The 19,799-nt window shown below is 51.3% G+C and overlaps 1 long non-coding RNA gene across 1 annotated transcript; it reads left to right on the top strand.

Moving 5' to 3' along the window:
* The first annotated feature begins 502 nt into the window (after window positions 1-502).
* On the top strand, window positions 503-5,860 carry LOC123381397. The gene is made up of 3 exons (XR_006588278.1): window positions 503-836; window positions 1,847-1,946; window positions 5,061-5,860. It is a non-coding gene; the product is annotated as an uncharacterized LOC123381397 (long non-coding RNA).
* Window positions 5,861-19,799: the final 13,939 nt, after the last annotated feature.

Here is a 19,799-nt window from a genome sequence, read left to right as displayed (position 1 = left end):
AGAGATTTGGATTCAGTGAGGTGGGGGCAGGGCCCAGGGATCTGAATTCTCACAAGCAGCTGGCCCACAGAGCACACGTCCATACTATGTGGACGCGCGGCCTCAACTCACCTGTGATGGAAAAGTCAAGGTTGGAAAAGAGAAGGCGAAGGTCTTGGGCAAAAAATGCCGAGGCCTTGGGATGCCCCGGAGATGAATATGCCCCATTTCTACGCTTCCTTGAAGCCTTCCTTGAAGGCCTGTTTCCATCACCAGTGGGACCTGAAGAAGCCAAGCCCAGGGATTTGTTTTTCCCTTCATGATATCGTTCTCCAGCGTGAAATAGAGTTTGGGGGAGGGTGGGGGGAAGAAGGCAGAGTGGGGCGGGGAGGTCAAGAGGAAGAGGGAGCAGCCCTCGCCACCCATGACGTATGAAGTACGTACATGCACTTGGTCAGTTATCTAATTGTCTACGGATCAGTGGGGTGGCTGGCACTGGCTTTGGAGTCAGGTGGGTGTATGTTCCAATCCTCGCTCTGTCCCCCGCAGGCTACGGGACCTTGGACAGTAGACTTAACCATTCTGAACCTCCATATCCACATCTGCAAAATGGGAGAGTTCTAGAACCCACCTCATACAATTGTTGCCAGGATCGATTATCCTAACAACGTGTCCTGAGTGACGTCAACGGGCCAGGCGTTGTTCTAGGTTCTGGAGACACGACAGCAGCCCACACAGGCAACACTCCTGCCCTCTCCGGACATACTCCAGTGGGTGTGGGCAAAGTTCTCGGCATGAGCTGTCCACAGGCGTCTTCCTCCCCCGTGTCACAGACAGGGACCGTGAGGCTCGGACAGGTTGGGTCACTTAGTCTTGGTGACACAGCTGGTGAGAGGCCAAGCTGTGCTTTGATTTCGGTCTCTGATACCTTCTGAGGCTCCTGGTCTCCGGACTCTCCTTCGGTCTGGGGGGCGGGCAGGGACCGAGGCAGGGTGTAGAACTGTCCAAGTTCAGGAAGGGTCTGGGGGGGTGGGGGGGAGAGAAGACGAGCTCCGGCTGGCTTGGCCCACGACGTTGTTGTCCTCACAAAGCGTGTTGTCTCTTCCTTTCCCTGGGAGGCTTGGGGTTAATCAAGAAACCCAAACAGGGATGACCCAAGATTGAACTAGTCTGGCAAGGAATAGTACAAGGAAGAAATCGGCCAAGAGCTGAACCCATTCCAACAAACAAGGGTATTTCTTGGGCATGTGCCAGGGTGCACCAACCCAGAGAGCCTCTAAAGTGGAGTCTGGAGGAGGAAGGAGGAGAGAAACGGGAAACTTATTTTTGATGCTGGCGCTCTCGAAGACGAGAAGGAACCTGCCTATTCTTAGCCGCGTCTGGGGGCTCAGCGAAAGCTCTCTTACTGAATTATAGACAAGGCGAACATTCATTAACTCCGGCCGCTTGCAACCAGGCTGCTAAGCAGATTCCGGGAGATGTTATCTGGAAGGTGCATCACTGTGTATACATATTTCAGAGGTCAGGACCCAACACGGAGTTTGAACTTTCAAGGGCCTGAGCGTGTTTATCGAGGGATGGATATTTAGGCTTCATGGCTGGGTGTTGGGTAATCTGGAAGTCACTCTGGAGGGCTGCTCAGAGCGAACGCTGATTGCCTTTTGAGGGCTGGGCTGGGCTCCAGCATGACGTTGAAAAAAAATCTGCTAATGTGGTAGGTTCTGGCTTTGCATCCTTAGGGCATCTAAGGATGCCCACCGGGCAGGGTCCCTCGAACCCAGAATCTAACTGTTTCGTGAGAGTCTCCTAACGCAATGCTTGGAGATCTTGTTTAAGGTCTATTTGATTTTGCCCATACTTTCCGCAGCAAGTTTCCAGAGACTTCTGACCTCTTCTTGCCATGTTGCCTTTTCTACTGTACGGCTGGACCATCCACTTGCATGGGGGAGGAACGTGTTTGGCTGCAGGTAACAGAACAGCCAGCCCCCGTGGCTTAGATCGGGGATTTCAAAACTAATGGATAAATAGTCCAAGGCAATTTCAGTGGCTCACTGATCCGGTCTCTTCCACTTTTCCCTCTCCATTCGTTGTCATGCTTATAGCCCCACGAATGCAAAACACCTCTTGTACCTTCAAGCTGCATGGTCCGCATTCCGGGTCTGGGGGGGGACATTCCAGAAAGAATGAGCAGACAGCAAGCTTTGTCAGAGATCTTCCGGCTTATGTCACATTAGGCAGCACTGAGGGATGTGGCTGCCCCTGACCCCCCAGAGCCTGAGATCACAAATATTACTACTAACGGAGCACGATTGTAGTTTGGGGGTGGGTATGGGGTAGGAAGCCAATAGCAGCTGTCGCCATGCTGTTCGAGCTGCCGGACCTAAAACTAGCTACCATTTGAAGAAACTGAGCGCTGATGAACGTTTGAAAAAAATTAACTGCGATCACTGGGGACAGTACGTGCTGGGGACGGTGTTAAATGGGTTTCTACACGGCTCGTTTCGCTTAGTCCATAAAACCCAAAAGCAGAGATTTTTTTAACGTTTATTTTTGAGAGACAGAGACAGAGCGTGAGCAGGGGAGGGGCAGAGAGAGAGGGAGACACAGAATCCGAAGCAGGCTCCAGGCTCTGAGCCGTCCGCACGGAGCCCAACGTGGGGCTCGAACCCACGAACCGTGAGATCATGACCTGAGTGAGCCAGAGTCGGACGCTCAACCGACGGAGCCACCCAGGCGCCCTGAAGCAGAGATTCTTAATATTCTCAGTGACTTCATTTCAATTTCTCAAGTACGTCGTGTTATTCTCCATCATGGGGTGTTTTTACAAGCTGTCCCTACTGCCTAGAATGTTCTCCCTAGACCCCTTGGTCCAGTGGCATACCGGTAAACATTTAACAACGGGAGGGAGGCAGAAACAAAAAGCAAAAAGTGACCTGCAGCGTTTGTCAATTTCTGTGGTGTAAATATGGCCGCCATGGCCGACGTCAAGCTACGGAGGCGACGTCACTGAACACAGAGTCGGGAAGGGAAGCGTCGGAGCTCATCTCATAGTTGGGGGGCCTTCCCACCAAATGGCTCTAACGGGCACACGTGATCTTGAGGGCATAGATGTAACATGATAATTGGGAAGTGATGAGTTTTGAGAACTTATTACTTGTGTTAATACAGCATATTTAACTTTATGCCCATATAATTTAATTCTTATTAATGACTGGGCTTAATGAAGAGCTTGCAAAATTCCTGAAAATGGAACTATCGCTTCTCATGTGGCGTATGGGCCACTTCCACACCACAGCTGCTGCCCAACCGATGCCTAGTCTTCCTCCGGGTCCCAATTCGATCACTTTGCAGGGAAGCCTTCCAGAGAGCGCCCCTCACACGGTTTCACAGCACACAACTCGCCCTACGTAGGTTAATGAGGATTATAATTTTGTATTTGGTTGTAGGAGTCTTTGGATAATGGTCATTCTCCCCCACTGGACAGGATTCTGTTTTTGACTCATCATTAAATTCGGGGCACCTGAATGTCTGGCGCCTAGAAACTCACTGTCGATGGAAAAAGGGCAAAGAAAGTTAAAAAAATATATGTATTCCTGATTATTGATCTGGGACATATAAACTCAGGACTATCCAATTCCAGAGTTGTGTGTTTGTATGTGTGCAACTGTGTGTGTGTGTGTGTGTGTGTGTGTGTTCAGGATAGCAATTGGCAGATTAACTGACTTACAGATTGGAAAAAATAGCTCTGGATAGTTAAGGAACTGAACATCGTGATGGGGTAACATATGTGTTCTGATTTAATCTCCAATAGACCCTTTGGAATTTTCCCCTCAAGACTAAAACTAAAAATCCTGATTAGCTCAAGCAGACGATAACCAACCCCAATCCCTTGCCTGTGACCAATTAGCGGACAGGCATGTGACCCTGTTCTGGCCAACGAAACATGAGGGAGAGTCTTGAGTGTCCATGGGAATGCTGTCTTGCGCTTACAAAGGAATATAGACGATGGGGCGCCTGGGTGGCGCAGTCCATTAAGCGTCCGACTTCAGCCAGGTCACGATCTCGCGGTCCGTGAGTTCGAGCCTTGCGTCGGGCTCTGGGCTGATGGCTCGGAGCCTGGAGCCTGTTTCCGATTCTGTGTCTCCCTCTCTCTCTGCCCCTCCCCCGTTCATGCTCTGTCTCTCTCTGTCCCAAAAATAAATAAAAACGTTGAGAAAAAAAATTTTTTAAAAAAAACAAAGGAATATAGACGGGATAACCAGGAAGCAGTGATGCAACACTCAGATTAATGATTAGCTCTCTGGAGTGCGTGGGAAGGGAGAGAAATATGATTGGAGGTGGACGCACAGAAAAATTCAGGGGGTTTAAGTCCTCTTTCTTACACTGATCGGTAAGTTACAGGAACATTAATTTTATTATTCCTTAAACCTAATATGTACCTTATGTGTAAGTTACATACAATTAAATAAAATATATACGTATACGTGTATGTCTATACTTGTTTATATGAAATAATTCGAAACAAAAATATGAAAAAATCCCAACACAGGAAAAAACAATCCGTTTTACCTGGACATTATCGTATCCCGGTGGGATCCTGGGAAATGCGGCCACCACCTTGCAAGAATAAGAAGGCGCCAAGCTCGTATCATATCTACTCTTTCTTCTCATTTTTTTTTCATTTTAATTTTTTTTTCAACGTTATTTATTTTTGGGACAGAGAGAGACAGAGCATGAACGGGGGAGGGGCAGAGAGAGAGGGAGACACAGAATCGGAAACAGGTTCCAGGCTCCGAGCCATCAGCCCAGAGCCCGACGCGGGGCTCGAATTCACGGACCGCGAGATCGTGACCTGGCTGAAGTCGGACGCTTAACCGACTGCACCACCCAGGCGCCCCTCTTCTCATTTTTTTAACAAATGTTCTTTGAGCTCCTCTCTGCCCAGCACGGCGCTGGCTGTCACGAATACAATAGTGAGTAATATCAGGGCTTTTGATGATTAGTTTGAGCCACTGAGTGAGCCAATGTTGGGATTGCTCTATCTCTGGGTGATCTGTTCTGCTGGATTTTATACCTTACAGATGCAAATGTCTGTGAACGTTCTAAATATCGCACGTGAAGTTTGAATCAACTTTGCTGTTTGCACCTGAAGTCCTCCTAACAGACACAAGCCTTGGGAAGGCAAGCAACGCGAGGTCAGGGATTTTGTTTGCTTGGCTCGTGGAGAGAGCCCCACACCCCATGTGTTTGGTACGTAGTCACCCATCATCAAGTTGAAGCTTGGGGCATGTGAAGACGTCCCTGTGGATTACAAGGTGGGGGGACAGGGGGACAAGGAAACCAAGCAGGAGGGACTGGAATCCAAGAGAAACTCTCTCAGGTCACTGGGCAGAAACAAATCTATGAGCTCTAGTAACCAAGGACAGCTTAACACTGCGTGCATCGTGATTGAAAGATTGTGTGATCTCTTTCTCAGTTGGACCTAATCATACTTTTGTCTGTTAACTAATAAGTTAACAACATTTGACATGGAAAGCCACTTGAATTATAAGTTATGAAACCGTAAATAAACGAAATCGTGTCAAAAAACCCCCAAAACAAAAAACACAAAGCCCAGGCTTCGGGGAGAGCCAGTGGAAGGTTCCTGGAAAGCCTGTCTGAACTGACCGTGAGGGTTCGGTTATTCCTGGCCCCTCGACCTCCAGGCCCACCTGCTCGTAAGTTTCAACTGAAACTTTACTTTGCGGGTCCTTACCCAGGCTCTGGGCAAGTAAGTTGACAAACTTGACTTTCAATATTCACTTTTTTTTTTTTAACGTTTATTATTTATTTTTGAGACAGAGACAAAGCAGGAACGGGGGAGCGTCAGAGAGAGAGGAAGACGCAGAATCCGAAACAGGCTCCAGGCTCTGAGCTGTCAGCACAGAGCCCGACGCGGGGGCTCGAACTCACGGACCGCGAGATCGTGACCTGAGCCGAAGTCGGACGCTTCACCGACTGAGCCACCCGGGTGCCCCTCAGTATTCACTCTTAATTTCCAGCTGGAGTGGGCCCTGGAGAAAAGCCACGTATAGTCAGACAGAAACCCTGCGATTAGTTTGCTGCTTCACTCAGCGAGCGTTCATTGAATGCCTCCTGCACGCCGGGGCTATTCTGGTGCTGGGGGTTCGCAACGCATAAGGCACACTGTCCCTTCCAATCACGGATAAGAGGTATGGAGCACTTACTCTGTGTTAGGTAACATTCCAAGTGCTTTGCGGTGACACCCCTATGAGGTAAGCGAAAAACATAGCCCCATTTTACAGACGAGAAAACCGAGGTCCCGACCAGGATACAGAGAGCCAGGAAGAGAAATGAATACACCCAAGTCTGAACCACTGATCTTGTCTGTGACGTGTCTCACTCCCGGCCCAACCGCATTCTGCGCAACATACAAGAGTTCCTCAACCTCAGGACTCCTGACTTCCGGGCTGGATCATTCTTCGTTGTTGCGGAAGGAGGGCCCTCCTGTGCGAGGATGTTTAACGGCCTTCCCGGCTTCTCCTCGCCAGATGCCAACCGCACTTCCCAATTCATGGCAACCCAAACCCGCCCCGGACACCGCCCCGTGTCCCCGGGGGCAGCATCGCCCAAGGTTGAGAACCACCGAGCTACAGCTTTCCCATCTCAGTCGACAGCTGCTGCCTCCTCTGATCGCCCGTCTCACCGACGTTGGACTCATCCCTGCCGTTTCTCTCTCCCCCCCGCCCCTGCGCCTAACCCATGAGGGATCCGACAGCTGTTCTCCCCTCCACGCCGGCCCCAGCCACCGTCCGCTCCCCCGGAGTTATTTCATCGGCCTCTGACTGTCTTCCCTTCCTGCTTCCATTTTTTTTCCCCCTCTAATTTATTCTCAGCGGAGCAACTAGAGGGATGCCTCTGAAGCATAGCTCAGGATGCGTCGCTCTGCGGCTCCAAACCCTGCCATGGCTCCCCAGTTCCCTCAGAGGGAACACAGAAGCCCGCAACAGCCCACGGGGCCCTGCGGGCCATCTTACGCACACCCCTGGCATCTCTCCCACCTCCTATGAGGACACGGGTCCTAGAGGCTCAGGGCCCACTCTTAGGACCTCACTTGACGTTCATTACCTCCTTACAGGCCCTGCCACCTTATTATACAGTCACAGTGGGGGCTAAGGTTTCAGTACATAGGTTTGGGGTCACACTTCGGTCCACGGCACCAGGCATAGTCCTTTTCTGTGCTTTGGCACCGGCCTTCCCTGCACGTGGGATGTATTTCCACCAGTCACCTGCATGGATAACACCCTCCGTGTTTGCAGGTTCCTACTCAAAAGTTCCTTTCTTTTCTTTTCTTTTTCTTTTTTGTAAGCAGGCTCTGTGCCCAGCAAGGAACCCAGTGTGGGGCTTGAACTTCGGACCCTGAGATCGAGACCTGAGCGGAGATCAGGAGTCAGACGCTTGACCGACTGAGCCGCCCAGGCGCCCCAACGGCTCCCTTCTCTGCGATGCCTAGACCCGCCGCTCCAGAGAAATGCTCCTTCCTCCCCCTCAGACGTTCTTTCACATTTAATCTCTCTCTCACTGTGCGCCCCATTGTCGTTTTTGTGGAAGATGTACACCTTCTCATATCTTCCTGAGTTTGCTGATTAGGCTCCCTGGTGACTGGTCACTGCACGAATGCGGGAGCCATTGTCTGGTCTGGATACGCTTGTATCCGGTGCGAGTGCCTGACACAGGGTCTGTGCTTCGTGGTCAGTGGAGAAATGGACGGAGTGGTGGGTCCAGAATTCAAGCCGGTGGCGGGGTGGGGGGGGGGGGGGCGGGGAAGGGGATCGTGGCTCCAGGATCTACGCTCTTAACATCTAAAGGATCCTGCCTTGCGGACCGCGGCGGGAAAGAGTTAAGGAAGTAGATAATGCCAAACTGGCACGATTAATAAAAGAACAGAATTCTGTGCGAAATGTAAAGTTGGCCAGAGGTGACTGTCTTTGCCTGCCGGGGGCACGTGTGCACACGCACACGTATCTCGAGGAGAAGGATAAGATTGGAAAAGAGTTCCCCAAAGAAGACATGAAGACGCTTGTTCTTTCCAGACATCAAAAGTAGCTTTTTTGTTACGACTACAGAACGCATGTCGGCTGTCAAAATACCAGAAGCCGCAGAGAAGCGAAAAGAAAATAAATCACCATCTTCCCGTTGCTTTTTAGCAGGTTCATATGTACGGCTTCCAGAAGGATGTTTGTATTTTGTCCCCTTTACCATGCGATTGCAGTGCAAGTGCTAGCTGGTATTGTACGTTTTCGACTCGCCCATCCCCCCGGGGGCATCCTTCGGGGGGTCCTGAGGGATGAAGAGGAGTTCACCGGGTTGGCAGGAAGGAGGTAGATGTTCCCGGCAGAAGGAGAGGGCTGTGTAAAGACATGGGGAAGGACGGGACGAATTGGAGTGCACGGTGGTGGGGAAAGAGGCAGAGCGTGTGGCCAGAGAGAGGGGTGGGAGAGAGGTCAAGAGAACTCCATCGTGCCCCAGGGACAGTGTGGCTTTGTCCCGAGGGCAGGTCAATGTTCTCCGAGGCGTGGAACAGACCCGTCAGGGGGAGAGGAGATCGCTTTAGGGGGTGGAAAAACAACACTAAATCACATACAGCGAAAGTTATTCTCTTTCTCTTTCAGGGCCTCTAATTGGATGGAGGGGAACGTTTCGGTGAGTGCTGACGTGTCTTCAACGCCTTTCTAGAACTTGGGATCTCCCTGCTGCCGAGGGAGAGGAAGTTCAGGCGCAGAGCCCGTCCCAAGCACCAGCGCCTACTTGGAACGTTATAGAATAATTCTGTCTTCGCCACACCCATTGTCCTACCATGCAGCCACCCGTTCAACAATCGAGAACAGCCACCGGCCACGGTGCTAGCGGGTGTTTCTTTGTACGGCAAGTGAGAGTGGCTTCTGTCTATGGTGACATTGGTGTCACGGTGCGACGCGATTACGGTCCGATATTTCTTCGGAACACGTTACGGGCTGAGCTGTGTCCCCGCCCCTTCAAATTCACGTTGAAGTACACACCCCCGGCACCCCAGGATCTAACCGCATTTGGACATAACCTCTTTAGAGAGGAAAAGGAGTGAAAAATGGTCATTAAGATGCATCCTGATCCAAGACGATGGGTGTCCTTATAAGAAGAGGAGATTAGAACACAGACACAAAGGGCAGGCCACGTAAGGACACGGGAGGAAGGCCACCCACGAGCCAAGGAGAGGGGCCGCAGAAGAAACCCACCTTGCTGATACTCGATCTTGGATTTGCAGACTCCAGAACTGTGAGAAAACCAATGTAGGTTTAGGCCACCCAGTCTGTGGTTATTTTGTTATAGCAGCCTGAGCAAACTAATACAGAACGTAAATTCACTTAGGTTATAAAAACAAGTTCCTTAAAATTTTTTTTAAATGTTTATTTATTTTTGAGAGAGAGAGAGAGACAGAGTGAGAGTCGGGGAGGGGCAGAGAGAGGGGGGAGACACAGAATCGGAAGCAGGCTCCAGGCTCCGGGCGGTCAGCCCAGAGCCCGACGCGGGGCTCGAACTCACAAACTGAGAGATCATGACCTGAACCAAAGTCGGACGCTCAACCAACTGAGCCACGCGGGCGCCCCAGAAACGAGTTCCTTTAAAGGACCAATGTCAAGTAATCTCATTGGTGGAAAGAGGATAAGGCAGAGAGAGTGAGGGAGGGGCAGAGAGAGGGGAGAGAATCCCAAGCAGGCTCCACGCTGCCGGCACAGAGCCTGTCGTGGGGCTCAGTCACCCGGAGATCAGTCCCAGGAGATCATGACCTGAGCCAAAATCAAGAGCCAGCCACTCAACTGACTAAGCCACCCAGGCCCCCCAACCAATATACATTCTAATTTTTTTTTTTTTTGAGACAGAGAGAGAGAGAGAGAGAGAGAGAGAGATAAAGCACAAGCAAGGGGGGGCAGAGACACAGGGAGGCACAGAATCCAAAGCAGACTCCTGCAAAATGGTGCTCACTTAGCGAGAGGTGAGATGGGCAGAGGGGCAGGCAAGGGGGTTCCGTTGGGGGCAGAAGAAGCACCGGGAGGAAGAAGGAGGTGACCCCAGTGAAATGGTAGAAAATACCCTGGGCTGGAAATCTGGAGACCCAGGCTCGTCAAATAGCAGCTCACGCTGACCGGCTTAACAGACTGGGTAAGAGTTGTTCCGCAGCTGGGCTGCTAGGTAGGAATCCTAGCTCTGCCGCACCAGAGTGAGTATAGTAAGTTCTCTGTGCCTCAGTTTGCTTACCCATAAAATGGGAATAATGGTAATATCCATCTCACAGAATTCTCGTAAGGAATACACTAATTCATGTACTTAAAGCAAGTAGACATGGCCCCCGGCTACTATTACTACTACTAATAATTGTTGCAATTCACATGGTGACGATGATGGGGATGACAAGCTCGGACACGTCACTTCGCTTTCCCAGGGCTCAGTTTTTCTCATCTGTAAAATGGCGCTAGAAAGACCCAGACATCCCAAGGATCTCTGCGACTTCATGGAAAATGCATACGATTCGTCGTCGGGAGACGTCGATTCGGCCGCACGTGTCACTCTGTGGAACCCACGGAAGGGCCCCTGAGCCCCGTTGGACTTCAGCTGCCCCGCCAGTGACACCAGACTACCAACCCCAGCCGAGGTGATGTCACAAGACTTTGGCGAGGGTCAGCCGGGAGGGTAGGAGCACGAACACCCAGACGGCAACCGATCGCACGTAAATAACGACAATGATCGCGAGCGCCAGGGAACGGGAGCGTTCTCCCATTTCCTCCGTACTTCTCTGCCGCGCCCCCTGTCGAGAATGCAACGAGGAAGGACATGCCTCTCTCACCCCGGAGAAGAACAATATTACAAAATTGAAACCACCTCGTGGGGGGAAAAGAAAAAATTCAGCCCCCAGCCCAACCCTGTCCCTTCAGGAATTATTTCATGAGCCGGTGGAATTCCTGGACGGGGGAGCCGCTCGGACTGGGTGAGGGGATCACAGGTGCTGTTTGCTCTGGGGGCCTCACCTCGTCGCAAGACACGTGGCCCAATCCCCCGAGAGGGCCCACTGGCAGGAAAGTAACGGAGTGGCGTCTGGAAAAGCCTGCGATAAGACAGTTGGCACCTTGGGTGCTCGGTGATGTTGAAGCCAGCAGTGCCGCCACAGACAACGGACAGACTGAGTCCCAGACCGCAGGCTCCGGGGCCCTTTAGCTCTTCTGTCAAACCCGGGTCCATCTCTGCTTCCCCCCCCAAACAAGAGCTGATGTTCGTGAAACACGTGTCGCCGTGAACTATACTCAGAGCTTCACAGGGGCGGCCGTAGCTAAGCAGCACCGTGGCTCTTGGAAGGGGAACAGGTATTGTCGGTCACCGCAAAGATAGCGAAGTTCCGAGTGGCGAACGAAGGCAGTTGGCCGGGACCACACAGCCAGCACGTGGGAGAGCCAGGATCCGAACCCAGGCTTTGCTCTTCACCGGATCATAGGAGGCGTGTGGCAGTGCCGTGCACAACTTCAGTAGAAGTAAATCACGGGATTTTCTTTTTTTTTCTTTTTTGCGCCAAAGCAGAATAGCTTTTGACTCAGTGACTTTCTGTTCGGTCTCGAGACTCTTCCCCACGGCTCAGAGTGGAGGCTTCTACATTGTCGCACATGGGAGTCCCCAGCAACTGTGCGACGTGGCCGCGGCCTGTGGCAGCTGGGCCCGAGTGGGTGTGTTGGGTTTCAGGTATAGACCCAGCTCTGGATTCCGATCCTGACTTTGCGGCTCGCCCGCAGTGTAGCCTTGGCAACGTACTCAACTTTTGGAGGCTCGTGTGGCTCAGCGATCAAGTGGGGATGGCAAAGAGAAAACTGACCCCGCGGGGTTGTCTGAGCGTGAAATACAATCACTGTGAGGTCCTTTGCACAACGTCTGTGTAGTAGTGTAGTAGTGTATTAGCCAGGATTCCCAAGAGAAACGAAACCAACAGAATGTATAAACCTCGGTACCACGAAATGGCTCGGCCCCCCGTCTGCAGGGTGGTTCGACAAGCTGGAGACCCAGGGAAGAGCTCATGTTGCAATTCAAGTCCTTCAGAATGCCTTCTTGCTTGGAGGTCAGTTTTGGTTCTAGTAAGGCTTTCAACTGATCGGGCACGGCCCACCCACGTTCTAGCTCGCAATCTGCTTTGCTCATAAAGCCCCCCAATTAAAACATTCATCTTACCAAAATGTCACCCTCACAGCAACATCCAGAATAACGTTTGACCAAATATCTAGACACCCCGGCCCGGTCAGGTGGAGGCATGAAATTAACCATAATAAATAGGGAGTAACAAGAAACCGTCTTGTGAGCGAAAATGGGTTGAGAGAAGTGAAATGCCTAGCGCGAGGAAACAGCTATGAAATGTGCTTATTCATGTTACATCTTTTCTGCAGCAGAAAGTGGGCTTTACAAGAAGGGGAGATTTTTTTCCCCATTCTTTTCACTGAGGAGTCCACGCCAATTAGAGGAGTCCCGGGCATACAGTAGCATTCAATAACGTGATTGAATGACTCAAGCATTGAATGAATGAGTGAATGAATGGCGAGTGTTTAATTCGCATCTCATGTTTTTCCTGCCTTCAGGTCTCAAACCACGTTTCTCAAAGCAGGGGATAATGTCTCGCTCTGGGCACCCCACACTGTGCAGGGAGTCTGTGTTCCCGACCCACCGGAGGGGATGTATGAGTGCCACAGGCTTAATTTAGCTCACAAGGGCTTCTTGTTTCTCCACAGTCCATTTCTTGCAGCAGAAGACCTCGTCTGCAAGTGGGGGTCGGGGGGGGGAACCATTCAGGGTCTGGAAGATCACGTCTAAGTAGGACTTTGGGGGCCCGCCCTCTATGGTTTCAGCATTGAGGTCCCGGGGCTTTGAAACTGCAGGAATCTTGCTGCCTGGGAGGGGGCCAGACCTGGTTGCTAAATCCTCCTTCCTTTACACCCCCTGTCTCCCCCACCCCCTCTTCCCCAGCCCCCTGTCTCAGCTCGGGGGCTGACGCCTGCTCCCCGCACCCTTCATGCTGGGTATTAAGAATGAGAGACAGGAGCGCCTGGGGGGCTCAGTCGGTTGGGCGTCCGACTTCGGCTCAGGTCACGATCTCGAGGTTCGTGGGTTCGAGCCCCGCGTCGGGCTCTGTGCTGACGGCTCGGAGCCTGGAGCCTGCTTCGGATTCTGTGTCTCCCTCTCTTTCTGCCTCTCCCTGCTCACGCTGTCTCTCTCTGTCTCTCAAAAATAAATAAATGTAAAAAAATGTAAAAAATGTAAAAAAAAATTAAAAAAAAAAAAGAGAGTGAGTGACGGGCTCTTACCACACCTCATACCTCAGAGGCTTAGCACAAGTTCCGAGGGGTTTGTGGAGCCCCGGCAGCACGGATCTCCACGCTCCATGAATCCTTCCTAAAAATGACTGGGTGCTGTCACTTACCCAAAAGCTTCCACTCCCTTCTTCCTTGCCAGCCTCACCTGATTCTGTAATGGTTGGTGATCCCTAGATTTGGAGGGAATGTGGGACCCTCCCTGAGCCTCAGAGCTGAGTATACTGGGTTCATACTTCCTCTTTTCCAGACGCTGATCTTGGGGTGAATGTGGAACTCAGTGCCGGCCAATGAACTGAAGGAGGAAACCTGGTGCACATAGGAGGCCTCCCTCTCCGGTGGGGGGGAGAAAAAAAGAAAGAAAGAAAGGCAAAACTTTATGCAATGGTTACGTAGCCTCTGCCCCTACTGCCTGCAGTTTGGGGATATCCTACGTGAAGCTGCTGCAGCCGTTTTGTGACCATGAGGCAATAAGAATGGTCACGGGAGGCCTATAATATTACCAAGGACGGCCGAGCAAAATGCGAAATGAGTCTGGGTTCTTGGAGGACGTTGTGGAGATGCTTAGTCGGTTGGTTAGCTCCAAGGAAGACACACTCGTGGGTGGCCATCTCCATCAGGGCAAACTGTGGTCTTCTGGCCGCCTTGGTAGATACAGTTCTGTCGGAATAGAGCCACACGTCCGTCTCCCTGTGGTCAGCGGCTCCTTTCGCCCTACGGCAACAGAGCTGTATATGGCTGCGGCAGAGACTACAGGGTTGGCAAAGCCAAAGACAGTTAGTATCCGGCCCTTCCCGTGAGGGTTAACTGTCCCCTAGTCTACATGGCTGAGACAAAGAGGGACTGGGCAGCAGTGTGGGCGTATATAAGGGCTCCGGGCTCCGCGTTCAGACCACTGAGGTTCAAGTCCCGCCTCTGTCTCTGCCAGATACGGGACTTCCAGGCCCTTCCTTACTCAACCTCTCTGGGCCTCAGCGTCCTTCTCTGCAGAAAGAAGGCAGCGTGACAAGGGTGCCTCCTTCAGAGGTCTCTCGTGAGCATTCAGGGAAGCCCCATTTGTAAATCACTCAGCTGGCGCTCTGCAAATGCTCGGGATACTCAGTTCACTCTGCCACCTCGTGAAGGCATCTTCGAGAGCCTTCCGGGGGACATAGCTTAGCAACACAGCTGCCCAGCTGTACTGAGCGCATTCCCGGGCTCCTGGGCCCCAAACCCCTTGGAGCGCCCTCAGCATGAGGCAGGGACACATTCCATCCAATTATCCTTTTCTGCACATCTCAGACCTTTGCTCTCGCAAGGGAAATCCCCAGCTTCTGGAAGATGGTGCATCGCAGTGCTGGGGACGGTAGCTGTTACCCGCAGGCCAGCTGTGGCCTTCGCCCGCCGAGCAGACACAAGGGTCTTACTCCAGGAAAGCCACCCAAGCTGCTGACCCCTCTGCCTTCCTGTGTCCCCCAACCATCTGGGCAGCAGAAGCCTGCTGCTAATTGGGGCTCTCTGGTCGCAGACGTCACTGATGATGCAACCCAGGGAGGGAGCCCGGGGAGCGGTTGGCATCTTGTCCCGGGGAAGCCATGGGGAAGAAACCCTTCCAAGGATCTGCCTGACACGCCTCGCAGAAAGGCCGTGTGCCAGGGGCTGTGGCCAGGGTTCTGGCGCCTTCCGTCTCGACGTGACCATTTCTTGCAGATGTCTCGGGTGTGACTTGCGGGGGGACCAGAAGACTCATTGGTTGGAATCCCTCAGTCGTACGAAAATGAGAACGGGGTCTGCTCAGCACGACGGCTCGGGCGCACGGTGCTACAAAGCAGCGTTCTGAGAATGATCTGGAAAACAATGGGTTGTGCACCCCACGCTGCGGCGTGCACTGTGCTATGTGAGGGCCTGTCCGGACGTCCTCTGCCCTACTAGGTTTCCCTCCTCTGCCCTACTAGGTTTCCATTCTTTTTCCTCCAGCCTCAGGGCCTTTGCACGTGCTGTTTCCTCTGCCAGGAGTGTGCTTCCCCTCAGATATCCACCAGGCCACTCCCCCATTTCCTCCAGGTCTCTGCTCAAATGTCACCTTACCAGAAAGACCTTTCCTGACCACCTGTTCATGTCCTATGTCCATCACTCTTTCTTCTTTTAAAAAAAATTTTTAATATTTTTGAGAGAGAGAGAGAGAGAGAGAGAGAGAGAAGAGAGAGAGAAGAGAGAGAGAGAGAATGCTCAGGGCAGGGGCAGAGAGAAAGAGGGAGACACGGGATCCAAAGCAGGCTCCAGGCTCCGAGCTGTCAGCCCCAAGCCCGACGCAAGGCTTGAATTTACGAGCTGCGAGATCATGACCCGATCCCAAGTCAGACGCTTAACTGACTGAGCCACCCAGGCGCCCCTCATCACTCTTTCCCTTGACCTTGCAGTATTTTTCTTAGAACTGATCGCTACCTGACACGTTCAACATTTCTACGCTTAATGGTTTCTCTATGACCTTATTTCCCAAATATTCGCTTCGTGGCATTCCAGGGGGCCAGGGATCTTGTCTGTCGTATGTACTGCCGTGTCCCCAGTTCCTCGACCGGTGTGTGGCACGTAGTAGGAGAATAAATAACTCTTTTTTCAGTGGATGAATGCGCAGAGCTGGTAGTAATTTTTTACTCAAGTAATTTTACCCATTCCTCTTGGGTCTTGGGCCAGGCTGCATCAATGCTGACTAAATAAATATTCTACGGGCATCGCTATTATTACTGACGCTAATAACCCTATTATTGCAATATGGATTTTATATTAATAACAATGACAGAGGCAGCCAGTGTTCTACTTGGATCTGTTAAGCACCAGGTTAAGATTAAGTCACAGCGCTACAAGAGAGGGTGGGTGACCCTCCCCCATTTTAGCAACAGGAATCTGGACAAAGGAAGTCGTTCAAGGCCATCGAGATGCCAAATGGCTCAGCTGTGGTTCAAACCCAGATCTGGGTGACTCCGGCTAAAGAAGCATTGCGTGAAGGCAAGGTTGCCCCCAGGACCCCGTTCTCTCCTTCTCCGGGACCCCGTTCTCTCCTCTGAACGCCCATTATCCTTGAAAGATGGGTCTTTAGGCGACTATAACCATTCAGTTGAGTGCCACATGCACCATGGCCTGGAATGTGGCAGGCGTTGCTCTGGTTCCTGATCTAGTGTTTGCTATTCCGATGTTTTAATGCACATCATTCATAGAGTCCCCACTTCTCACTGAGCCCCACCGTGTGCCGGCCCTGTGTTCAACTCTTACGTCCGCTTTCTCACCGATCTTTACAACAGACTTCTAAAGTAGACAAGATGTCTCCCCATCTCCCAAGGTAGCTGCAAAGACCGGAAGACACGGCAGATCTCGTTTGCCCGGAGTCGCACGGTCTGCACGTGGTTTGTGGGACCGTCATCTCCACGTGGGACACAGAGGACCAAACTCTTCATCCTCCATTCGTGGCCAGGGGTGGTTACGAACAAGAAAAGCCACACACGAAGGGGAATTAATGGAGGTGGAGTGCGGCCAACCATGGGTGTCTCATGCCCCAGAGTCGGGCATGAGTTGTTTTCTCCTCCTATTTGTCCATATTGTGTATTTGGCACCTGGAGGAATTAATGCCTTCAGCCAAGGTCGCAGAGAAAGCCTTCTTATTCCTGAACATAGTAGAACTCAAGATGGTCGGTGGTTGGTGTGGAATGGGTGGGGGGGATGCAGCCGCTGACCATTTTCGTCTCCCCATGACAGGATGTGGCATTTCACACCACAGATGGCTCCTTAACTCAAGAGACTTAATGGCCTCCAGTACCCGGTTCCCAGTGCGCCACCCCCCCCCAACCCGCCCCGCTGCCCGCAAAAAAATCATCCCCATTCATTGGGTCTGGGACACATCCATACTTCTCTCCTCCACCCCTCGAGGAAATGGCAGGGCCGCCCATCTGTGTGTGCTCAGGCTTCAGCTTCTTCTGGAAGATGCACCAATGCTTTCCAAACGGAAAAAGCAATCGTTTCCAAAAGGAGGATTCTTGTGGGGGATAAAACGTGCAAAATGTCTCTCTTGGCAGCTTCTCTCCTTTGAGCTAGCGGGCTCTCACGGAGGGCTTTGTCTTCCAGCCGCTGGCCGTGCCCTAGTTTGGGATCTGCTCGGTTGTTTGTAGAGCATTGGACTGCCCTCCCCAGTCAGGTTGGGATTACTCAAAGAAGGAGCCTCTGTCTAACTTGACTCCAGAAGCCCTTGAACTCAAGATCCATAACGGTGTTCCATGAATACGACACTCGGACAGGTTGGCTGACAAAAGTAAACTATTGTTTTCATCATGGGAAGCCCGTAGCCTCCCAAACAACCATAGTTCTCTTCCAAACACTTGTTTTGTGACCAGGACTGAGGATTCTGTAAGTGTGCCAGTCTAAGCCATTATCTCTTACCTTGATGACTCTAACAACCTCTTAACCGTCGATCTCTATCTACTGTGGTTTGGGGACAGGCCATTAATTGACAGAGCGGCCAAGGGACTTTTCACGCAGATTATTCTCACCATGTCAGTCCCCACGCAAAGCCCCCGGTGGGTTCCCACAGAGCCCCAGTAGAATCCAAAAGCCTTGCCATGATCTGTCCTTGTCCATCTTGGTATCACGCCAAGAGGTTCATTCCACCTCTCGCTTTGGTCCACTCTCTTCTTGCCTTTTGCAATGTTCCTCTTACATCCCAGGATGGTTCCTCCCTCACGGCCTTTGAGTTTTGTTCATTCTTCTGTCTGGAATGCTTTCCTCCGGCTCATCACAGGACATGAGCATCGCAAGACAAGACCACGCCCATCCCATTTGGGTTTGGGCTTAAATATCCTATCTTCAGAGCTGGCATTTTGTCCAACTTTCGTAACACTGAACCCCCCCATGCTTAGCACTCTGTGGATACTGGATAGATCATTGTGGCTTCACTGGCTACTAAATTCAGTGTGGCGTTTTAACGCACAAGTGATCGTCTGTTTGCATCCACTAGACCTGTACTATCTAGTGCAGTAGTCACTGGCCAAACGTGGGTATTTAAAGTTAACTAAAATTAATTAACATCAAATAAAAATGTAAAGTCCAATTCTTTGGTTATACTATAGCAACACTTCAACAGCTCGGTAGTCACAGGGGCTAGTGGCTACCATATTGTACGGGGCACATACAGAACATTTCCATCACTCCAGAACGTTCTATTGGATACTTCTGCATTAGAACGCAAACACCACAAGGACTTGGTCCAACTGACGTATTCCAGAATCCGCCATTGTTAGCCCTTAGTTGATACGTAATAAATATTTGTTAATGTGTTTATTAATAGATGAAATGGCAGTTTACGATTTACAAAGTATGACCCATTCAGCAGCAGGAACTGATATTACAATAATCACAGGAAGCATTTACTGAGCATTTACTACGTGAACTCCTTGTGCAAACATTTTTATAGGGCTTATCTCACTTACCGCGCCCTTTACCTAAACGTGATCATGTCTATTACAATTCTACTTTCCGTGGGATTCCTCCATTGCCAACAGCACATGGAGAAAACAGCCTTTTTTCCTTTGGAAATTAGGAGTCATTCAAAAAGGCCTGGTCTCCATGGGTACATTTGATGAGAACTTACTCATAACTGGAAGTTTGTGCCCTTTGCCCGACACCTTCCTATCTTCCCCATCCTGCAGCCTCTGGCGACTATCATTCTACTCCCTGTGTCTTCGAGGTCAGCCTTTTTTTTCTCTTTTTTCTTTTTTTTTTTTTTTTTTGCAAATGGCAGGGTTTCCTTCTTGTTTACGACTGACGACTGCACATATCTGCATATATATGTACATGCATACCTATACACACACGCGATGGAATACTATTCAGCCATAAAAAAAGAAAGAAGCCCGTATCCTCACGCTTATGTTGCAGGACAATGAAGTTAAAAGGTTAAATAACTCGCAGGGCTGGTCAGTGACTGAGCAGCGACTCGAACTAGGCCTTGCCCGGGGCCAAAACCGGAAAGTGCACTTCTCTGGGCCCATATCCTTGCCTGCATATCGGGCATCCCAGGTGCCATCACGGGGCGGGGACTGGGAGGGTGAGATGGGGTAACCCCCCAAGATGCTCGCCTTCCAATCTGGTCCGCAGGGAGTGCGGACGGCAATGACCGTGTGGCCCGGGAGGACGACAGTGAGTGAGGAGGCGAGTCAACGGAACAGCATTGCTAAGGAGGAGGTGGGGCTCCGTCTTTGGACGCGGTGGAGAGACAGGGAGGAGAGAGGTGCAGGGAGGGCAGATGAAGGGTGGCAAAACGCGAGCCCCGGAGACATGTACTAATTAAGGGCTTCGTCACCAGCTCAGTGATGTGTGAAGATGACAGTCAGTCAAGCAGATAAGGGAGATGACTTAACATCTCCTGGGGGATGCCCAGGCCTCAGATTGGCTGGCAGACAAGAGCACAGCAGTGAAGAGGAA

This window comes from Felis catus, chromosome D3, assembly GCF_018350175.1.
Source record: "Felis catus isolate Fca126 chromosome D3, F.catus_Fca126_mat1.0, whole genome shotgun sequence".
Classification (NCBI taxonomy): Eukaryota; Metazoa; Chordata; class Mammalia; order Carnivora; family Felidae; genus Felis; species Felis catus.
The sequence above is the reverse complement of the archived record's forward strand: the minus strand, read 5'-3'. Positions and strand labels throughout refer to the sequence as shown.